A 10,800-nucleotide genomic window follows, 5' to 3' on the forward strand; every position below is an offset into this window, starting at 1 on the left:
CAAAATATTAATTCTTGAATTCCTTCATTAATTGTTACATGCTATTTGAATGATGTGTTTTAATTGTTATTTGACATTTAGCATATTAAATATTAAACTGCCTATTTTCTCCCTGATTTATATAATAAATTGTTAATTGTCATTGTTTGTTTCATAATTAAATTATAATTGTTGTATGCTTGTTGTCTTATGATTTTATATTAATTGTTGTGTTTTTTGGGGAATTTCTTCTATAAGAATTGATTGGAATGGAAATATTGGAGGATCGGGTTGCACGCCGCAATAGACTTATTAAAAGTTAATATTGGAGGATCGTATTGCAAGCCGCAACAAACTTGTTAAAAAGTTAATATTGGAGGATCAGGTTGCACGCTGCGATAGACTTAATGAAAAGTCAATATTGGGGGATCGGATTGCACGCCGCAACAGACTTATTTAAAAGTCTATATATATACTCATTGAAATAAATATATGACAGATTTGATTAAAATGAATATATTGAAGGAGCGGATTGCACACCGCAACAAAAATTAAAGTGAATATATTGTGAGAGCGGGTTGCACGCTGCAACAGAATTGGTTAAAATATTAATGGATTATGACTGCTGAGTTGGCTTCAATTATTATATATGAGTTATCTCATTTATTTCTATTATTTGTTGTTGTTACCAATATTGCATACATGTTAATGTAAGTGAACCGCCTTAGTCTCGTCACTACTTCGTCGAGGCTAGGCTCAACACTTACCAGTACATGGGGTCGGTTGTACTGATACTACACTCTACACTTCTTGTGCAGATTTTGGAGTTGGTCCCTGCGGCGTACCATAGACTTGCTCGGATTTCAGCTACCAGAGGAGACTTGAGGTATAACTGCATAGCGTCCGCAGTTCTGAAGTCCCCGTCTATTTTACTTTAGCTGTGTGTTTATTTTCAGATAATTTTATTTTATTCAGACCTTTATTTGTATTTATTCTAGAAGCTTGTGCACTTATGATACCAATTCTGGGATGGTATTTAGATACCGTTATTTTTATGGATTATTTCACTATATTTCAAACTTTGCTTCCGCTTTTGTTTCCTTGATTATTAATAATTTAAAGATTGTTTAAAAATTGGGTAATATTATTCTAACGTTGGCTTGCTTAGCAAATGAAATGTTAGGCGTCATCACGGTCCGAAGGTGAGAATTTCGGGTCGTGACACTCATATCTCGTAATCTATAAGGAATACGGAGATGATCCAAAAATAAAAGTTGTACCCTTTGTATCTAGTTTTCAGAAAGGTAAACCATTTATCATTTGGAGTTGTGTACAATAGGTTATGGTGGATACACTACAAGCTATTTGGGAAGAGTTTGGAAATCTCTGTTGCACATGGTTGACTTTGGAAGCTTATATCTCGCAATTTATAAGGAATTGTTAGATGAACAACAAATGAAAGTTATAGTCCTTGGAGTTTAATTTTCATAAAGTCAAACCATTCATCATTTAGAGTGTGATACAAAGAGTTATGATCATTATACTAGAGGCTGCGTGAGAAGAGCTTGAAAATGGCTGTTGAAGAATTTGTTCATCGCGAACGCGAGGGGAGGGTCGTGAACGCGAAGAACAAACCCCTGGGCAGCAGAATAAAGTCCAAATTCGTCTTATTCTTACGTTTTTGGACCAAGGAAGCTTGGGTGAGGCGATGTTTTGAGAGTTTTTCAAGGCAAACATTGGGGTAAGAATTCCTAACTCGATTTTGGTTAAAATACATGAATCTATTGTTGTTTTTATCATGAAATTAGTGAATTGGGTTGAAAATGGTAGAATTTTTCTATACCTTAAATTGAGGATTTGGAAGTTGATTCGTTATCGGAACTTGATATAATTGGTATGGTTGAATTTCTATCGGAATGAGCGTTCGCATTTCGTGAAAATCCTATCGGGTTCCGAGAGGCGGGTCCCGCATTAACCTTTTAGAATAAAATTTTAAGTCGATATTTTATTATCCGGAATTATTTTTGATGCATTTTAATGAAGTTATATAATTAATTTGGATAGATTTGGGCTGTCCGGAGATCAATTCAAGCAAGAAAGCTATTCTGGAATATCGGCCTAACTTCAAAACGGTAAGTATCTTGCCTAACCTTGAGTAGAGGAAATACCCCTTAGACATTGAGTCTTATGTGCAAATTGTGTAAATGAAAACCTACGTGTGGTGACGAGTACGTACTTGATTTATATGTGGAAATTACATTGGTTAAAATCCTTAGATGCCCGTATATATTAAATTGGAAATTATTGGCATTTATTAAATCCTATATTTGTCATGCCTAAATTCTTGTTTGTTAGATTTGTTTTTATATGATGATTTGGTGTGATTGCCACCTTGATTTTTATGTGAAATATTATTTTGTTGAGTCGTTCACTCCCAGATATTTTTGTTAAGACTTTGTACACATTATGGTCGAGCCATAGGCTCCTTATTGTGAAAAATAATGTATTGTTGATTTATGTGGCAAGTTGTAAGTTTTGAACACTTGAGGTGCAATTTATGAGATATTGTGATATTGGCACGCGATATTGTTGGGAGATTTTTTCGGGTGATTGCACGAGGTTATGCCGTGCTATTATTACTATTGATTTATGCACATGCGGCGTGACAAGGTGGGCTCTATATATATATATATATATATATATATATATATATATATATATATATATATATATATATATATATATATGTGTGTGTGTGTGTGTGTGTGTGTGTGTGTGTATGTGGGGGAGACAAGGTGGATTATTATTATGCGCATGCAACGAGACCATGCGGGTAATTTATTTTATTATTGCGCACGTGGCGAGACAAGGTGGGCTATATCAGGAATTGAATTGTGATGAGTTGTGATGACTTGGGGGCATTGTTGTTGTTGTATATTTACTTTGGGACTACGAGACGGTACCTCGGGAGATCCCCCTATCTTGCATATTTACTTTTGGGACTACGAGGCGGTACTTCGGGAGTGCCCTTTTGTTGACATCTCTCTATGGTTGTACTCATACTATACTTCTGCACATTTTTTTGGAGAGTCAGGTAATGTGGAGTCAGTTGACCGCTCGCTAGCAGTACGAATCTTGTTGTGGAGACTCAAGGTAAACATGTTGTTGCGTTCGCAGGTTTCGGAGTCACCTTTTGATATTATACTTGCTCTATTTTATCTCTATTTCAAAACAATTGTATTTATAGGCTTTCTAGTAACTTAGTAGAGTTTATGACTTGTATTATCGGTTTTGAGATTGTTAGTATTGTATAGAGATTCCTATTTCGTATTTGTCAGTCGTTATTTAATATTGTTATTATTTCAGTAAATGTTAGACTTACCTAGTCCCTAAGACTAGGTGCCATCACGACATCCTACGGAGGGAGATTTGGGCCGTGACACATTTTCTCCTCCAAAATGGAGTAAAGTTACTCCAACTATTACACCATTTTTTACTCTAAAAAAGAATATTCCATTTTTTTATTTTTCTTTCTCTTCAATATTATGTTATTATTTTTATTTAAATTTTATTTTTTATTTATATTAAAGAAATTCTACCTTTTTTCTTTTTACGTATTCATCACATTTAATTTAATATAAAATTATTTTATACCATAAATTTTTAAATAGTATAATTTGTAAGCAACGGTAATAATGAATCCGAGGTTGTCTGACAATCCAAATTTTACACCACAAAACAATGTCCATCTATTTCGCCCATTAATAGGAAATCTTCAATCTTTGACATCAACGGTAATAATGAATCCGAGGTTGTCTGGAAGAAGCTCATAAAAATGAAATTGGGGTTGTCCCAAATTTTCACCTTCGCCCTTCTTATTCATCACTTTTTTTTTTAAAAAAACGAGTAATTTCCATGTCTTTTACTTCTACCATGATTTCCGGTTATAAGAAACAATAAAACCCAATTTTTTTATTTATTTGGAAAGTGGGTATGAAATTGTTCACCATAGCCGTAAAATAGTTCAAATTCTGAGTTTGGAAGATGAATGGTTGACGTTGTGGTGGTTGACGGTGAGGAAGAATATGAGCGGAGGTGGTATTTTCGGTGAAATTTTTGGATGAAGAAAACAAATACTCCCCCGGTTTCAAATTCCTTCCAAAATAAATGACACATTTCTAAATTTGAAAATAATTCTAACTTTAAACTCTTCATTTTACCTATTTTATCCTTAATGAAAAACCTTTTACAAGCACACAAATGTCATGACCGCACAAAATTTTTACCCTTAAACTTATAAGACTAAAAGTTTCAAAAAACTTTTTTTTTCTTACATTCCGTGCCGAATTAAAATTAGCGAAGGAGTAATAAAAAGGATGGACGAGAGGACAAGTTCTGACAAGGTTGGGGGAGTTAAGGGTTTTCTCAACTTAAAAAATGTTATTATTTCTCTTTTCTTTTCTTTTTGAAAAAACAAAATACGTGTTATTTGTTGATTTGTTCACGTGTCATGTCATTTCCGGTTGTAATTCACGTATGCTGAACTCGGGTATCCACGAGACATACTTAAATCACAATAAAGTGTCTAAATGGTCACTTGATAAGTTGGAGTGATTACCTGACGACTAAGACCAACTTTAAGTGTCTTTTTATGTATTATGTCATTTAAAAATAAAAGTATATATAAATGTCTCACTACTTGCATACAGTCTGCCCTCCCACACCCCACATTATGGAATTTCACTAAATTTATTATTATTTGTTAGTGTTGATGTTGTGTATGTAAAGGCATGTATCATGTATTCATTGTATTAATGTAAATACCTCAAAGTAAGTTTTTGTCCCTGCCAATGTGCCTCAAATAAGTTCACACCAGGAAATGCCACAAAATGGAATTGATAAGAAAAAATATATCCCTATCATTAATTTGTTCCACATAATTATTGAAACAAATAGAGTAACTCTAACAAGAGGTATTAAAAAAACCATCACATGCTATGGTTTTTGTCACGATCCAAAATTCCCTCCGTAGGATGTCGTGATGGCACCTAGTCTCTAACACTAGGTAAGCCTATCAATGCGGAATAATAATAAATATCTGAAATAATTAAACTACAATTCAAACAATTTCAACTCCCAAAACCCAATAGAAATAAGTCACAAGCTTCTAAGAATTTATCCTCGATATCTCTATATAACAGAGTCTAAAGAAAATAAGAAAGCAACATAAAAAGAATAGAAGGGGACTCCGGAGTCTGCGGACGTTGGCAGATATACCTCGAAGTCTCCTCGTACAGCTAGTTTACTGATGCGTGGTCTGATAAGATGTACCTGGATCTGCATAAAAAGATGTGCAGAAGCGTAGTATGAGTACGCCACAGCGGTACCCAGTAAGTGCCAAGCCTAACCTCGGTAGAGTAGTGACGAGGTCAGGTCAGGCCCTACTGGAGAATAAATAATGGCATGGTAAAATGTTTAAACAATATTATAAGATAAAATGACAATAGAAATTAATCAAGTAGTATGTCACATTTAATTACATCAAATAATGGCAAATAAATACCTCGTGGAAACAAAACATAATTCTTTTCAACTTTAAGAAAATCACAAAATAATCAAAGGCAACTGCGGCCATAAATCAATATCAACAAGGGCACCCCCGAGGTACCGCCTCGTAGTCCCAAATCATAAACAAATTCATAATATCTCATTTCCTTATCTCACCGCGGGAGCCTTCACAATTTATTTGAAAGAAAATATTTTTTCCGAAATAGCATCCCGCATTTTAGCCATCCTTATCACACCACATGACTTCTAGTAGTTCCCCTACTACCCACATGTATCAAGCCACCCTTATCTCACCGCATGCGTTTTAATACCCAGACCTTCAAATAATGCACAGAATAAAAGAAATCAAGTTCCAACTAAACAAAAATAATAATTAGCCGAAAAAGGTCAAACAAATTTAAAATATAAATATTAAATCAATAATGAAGAATATAATAAAATAAAATAATTTAATTAATGCGCAACAGTGATCTACACAATTTAAAATATAATCATTCTCATTTAGCACGTGTACACACTCGTCGCCTCGTGTACACGACTTTTCACACATTACAATTATCAATCCTAGGAGGGATTTCCCCCACACAAGGTTAGACAAGTCACTTACGTCGACTTGCTCCAATTTAACCAAGTATTATGCTTTTTCCTCGATTTTCCGACTCTGATCATTTCGTATCTAGTCATAATTAATTCGATACAGTCAACAAAAATTATAGTAATCAATTTCATAAAAAAATATTACATTTTTATTAAAATCCGAAATTAGCTCAAAATTTATCCGTGGGGCCCACATCTCAGAATTCGGCGGAACTTACAAAATCCGACAACCCATTCAGGTACGAGTCCACCCATACCAATTTTACCTAAATCCGATAACAACTCGACCTCCAAATCTTAAATTTTTTGTTTTTGGAAGATTTTGCAAAAATCTTGATTTTTCTTCCATAAATTCACGGATTCATGATGTAAATGAGTATGGAACCATGAAATATAATCAATATAGGATAAGGAACACTTACCCCAATGTTTTTCCGTGAAAATTGCCCAAGAACCTTGCTCCAAAAATCCAAAACGAAATAAATGAAATGACCATTTTTGGTCCTTAAGTTTCTTTCAATCCGTCACTAAAAGTCCATTTTCCGTCACTAAAAGTCCATTTTCCGTCAATAAAAGTCCACCAGAAATTGCTCTACCAGCCTTCCTTTAATTTATCATAACTTTAAGTACAAATGTCCAAATGATAAATGGTTTAACTTTCTGGAAACTAGAATCAACCGACTACAACTTTCATGTTTTGTAACTTTTCTGATTCCTTATGAATTGCGAGATATAATCTTCCAAAATTAGCTCCATGCATCAGAATTTCTGGCAAAACTGCTCTACCAGCCTTCATTCAATCTATCATAACTATTTTTACAAATGTCCAACTAATGAATGGTTTAACTTTCTGGAAACTAGAAACAAACAACTACAACTTTCATGTTTTGCTAATTTTCGGATTCCTTATTAATTACGAGATATAAACTTCCAACATTGGCTCCACACACCAGAAATTTCTGGCGAAATTTCTGCAAATTTCTAGCAACCTTCTTTGTCCGAAATCCATTCCATTTACCTTCCGAATTCCACCCGAGACCTTCGGGACCTTAACCAATTATTCCAACATGTCCCAAAATACAATACGAACTTAGTCAAGGCTTCAAACCACATCAAAACGACTAATCATACTTCAAATCAAAATCTATGAACTTTGAACTTTCAATTTCTACAAACAACACCGGAACCTGTCAAATCCAGTCCAATTGACATCAAATTTTGCACGCAAGTCATAAATGACATAACGGAGCTATGAAAATTTTTAGAATCGGATTTCAACGCCGATATCAAAAAGTCAACCCCTCGGTCAAACTTCTCAAAAATTCAACTTTCGGCATTTTAAGTCTAATTCCACTACGGACTTCCAAATAAAATTCCGATCACGTTTCTAAGTCCAAAATCATCATACGGATCTGTTGGAATCATCAAAATTCTATTCTGGGGTCATTTGCATATAATTCGATATCCGGTCACCATTTGAACTTAAACTTTAAATTTTTCATCAAAATTCCATATCTCGGGCTAGGGACCTTGGAATTTGATTCCGGGCATACGTCTAAGTCCTAAATCACGATACGGACCTACCAAAATTGTCAAAATACTGATCCAAGTCTGTGTTCTCAAAATATTGACCAAAGTCAACTCAGTTGAGTTTTAAAGCTCTAATTAACATTTTAATTCATTTTTCACCTGAAAACTTTCCGAAAAATTTTTACGGACTGCACACGCAAGTCGAGTAATGGTAAATAGTGCTTAGATAACATAATTAATCATTAAATTTAAAGATGACATTTTGGGTCATCACATTCTCCACCTCTAAAACAAACGTTCGTCCTCGAACGGAGTTAGAAAAAGTACCTGAGCTGATGAATAAGTGTGGATAACAGATGCGTAAATCATGCTCGACCTCCCAAGTCGCCTCCTCGACCGGATGACCCCTCCACTGAACCTTTACGGAAGCAATATTCTTTGACCTCAGCTTTCGAACCTGCCTATCCAAAATAGCCGCTGGTTCCTCAACATAAGATAGATCCTTGTCCAACTGAACCGAACTGAAGTCTAACACATGAGACGGATCGCCGTGATATTTTCGAAGCATAGAAACATGGAATACCGGATGAACCGCAGAAAGACTAGGTGGTAGTGCAAGTTTGTAAGCCACCTCTCCAACTTTCTCAAGAATCTCAAAAGGCCCAATATACCTAGGGCTCAAATTGCCCTTCATCCCGAACCTCATCACACCCTTCATAGGCGAAACCCGGAGCAATACCCGCTCACCAACCATGAATGCAACATCACGAATCTTCCGATTCGCATAACTCTTCTATCTAGATTGGGTTGTACGAAGTCAATCCTGAATCAACTTAACCTTTTCCAAGGCATCCTGAACCAAGTCTGTACCCAATAGCCTAGCCTCGCCTGGTTCGAACCAACCCACTGGGGACCGGCACCGCCTACCATACAAGTCCTCATACGGAGCCATCTGAATGCTTGACTGGCAACTGCTGTTGTAAGCAAACTACGCAAGTGGTAAGAACCGATTCCAAGCACCCCCGAAATCTATCATACATGCACGAAGCATATCCTCCAGTATTTGAATAGTGCGTTCGGACTGCCCGTCCGTCTGAGGGTGAAATGTTGTACTCAACTCTACCCGAGTACCCAACTCACGTTGTACTGCCCCTAGAACCGTGATGTAAACTGCGTACCCCGGTCAGAGATGATAGATACCGGTATGCCATGAAATCTGACAATCTCGCGAATATAAATTCGAGCCAAATGCTCGGAAGAGTAGGTAGTCATCATAGGATTGCAATGACCTGACTTGGTCAATCTATGCACAATCACCCAAGCTGCATTGAAATTCCTCTGAGTCCGTGGGAGCCTAACAATGAAATCCATAGTGATCCTCTCCCATTTCCATTCCGGAATCTCTAACTTCTGAAGCAATCCACTCGGTCGTTGATGCTCATATTTCACTTGTTGACAATTTAGACACCGAGCTACATACTCCACTATGTCTTTCTTCATCTTCCTCCACCAATAATGTTGCCTCAAGTCCAGCTACATCTTCGCAGCACCCGGATGTATGGAGTACCGCGAACTGTGAGCCTCCTGGAGAATCAATTCACGAAAACCATCTATATTAGGCACACATAGCCTGCCCTGCATCCGTAATACACCGTCATCTCCAATTGCGACTTCTTTGGCATCACCGTGCTGAACTATATCGTTAAGACAAGCAAATGGGGGTCATCATACTGACGTTCCATGATACGGTCATAAAGAGAAGACTGAGAAACCACACAAGCCAAAACTCGACTCGGCTCGGAAACATCCAATCTGACAAACTGGTTGGCCAAGGCCTGAACATTCAAGGCTAAAGGCCTCTCTGCTATCGGTAAATATGCTAAGCTGCCCAAACTTTTTGCCTTACGACTCAAGGCATCAGCCACTACATTGGCCTTCCCAGGATGATAGAGAATAGTGATATCATAATCCTTAAGCAACTCCAACCACCTCTGCTGCCGCAAATTAAGAACATTCTGTTTAAATAGATGTTATAGACTTCGGTGATCGGTGTAGACCTCACAATGGACACCGTACAAATAATGGAGCCAAATTCTTCAAGGCACGAACAATAACTGCTAACTCAAGGCCGTGGACCGAAGGTTTTTTTTCTCATGTACCTTTAACTGTCTGGGCGCGTAGGCAATCACCCTACCATCTTGCATCAACATCGCGCCGAGACCAATACGCGATGCGTCACAATACACAGTATAAGACCTTGAACATGTAAGTAATACCAACGCTTGTGTCGGAGTCAAATTGATCTTGAGCTTCTGAAAGCTCAACTCACACTCGTCTGACCTTGTAAATTAGGCACCCTCTTGGATCAATTTGGTCTTAATAGTTGTTCATAATCAATTACAGAATCGTCATTTAACCTCATGTTAATAAAAATCTCATTGCAAACCTTCACAATACTGATAACTAGATGCGATGCATGAAGACCTCATAATTATTTACCCGAATTAACGAGTCACATTTAACGCCACCTAGGCGGGCACCTACCTCGTAGGTTAAAATTTAATAATTACAACACGAATTTGATAACTATGCACAGAGAATTTCATATAAGAATTTTCAAATAAGCCTAACAGGCATGACTCCCTATTAGTACTATAGTACAAATTTAATTTCACAAGGGAGAACTTAAACACAAGAATTTTCCTCACAAAGATCTCGTCCTTATATAACTTCCACCGCAGCTCGTAGCCCGGTTTAAACATATCAATTTATATAAAAATGTGAGGATCTCGTCCTCAGTTCTGAATCACAAGTAATATGCACATCGTGCCAATTGAAAATTTCCATTTTCTCTTTTTAAATAATTTCGATTACACCAAATCACAACACATAATGAACCCCACACCGGTAGGGCATATAATTCACAATTTGCAATTAATTATTCAAAATTTACATAAACAATTACCGAAATGAGTAATAGAAAGCCACATTTAGCCTCGCAGCTCTTATTAGTGACCAACACAAAATGATAGGCGTAGTTATCTCCATAAAATCTCCCAACAGGTGTAAACACATAAGTAGATTATAGAGTTATGAAGCTCACTCATAAGTGGAGCATAATAGGAG

The sequence above is a fragment of the Nicotiana tomentosiformis genome, chromosome 11 (genome assembly GCF_000390325.3).
Source record: "Nicotiana tomentosiformis chromosome 11, ASM39032v3, whole genome shotgun sequence".
NCBI lineage: Eukaryota > Viridiplantae > Streptophyta > Magnoliopsida > Solanales > Solanaceae > Nicotiana > Nicotiana tomentosiformis.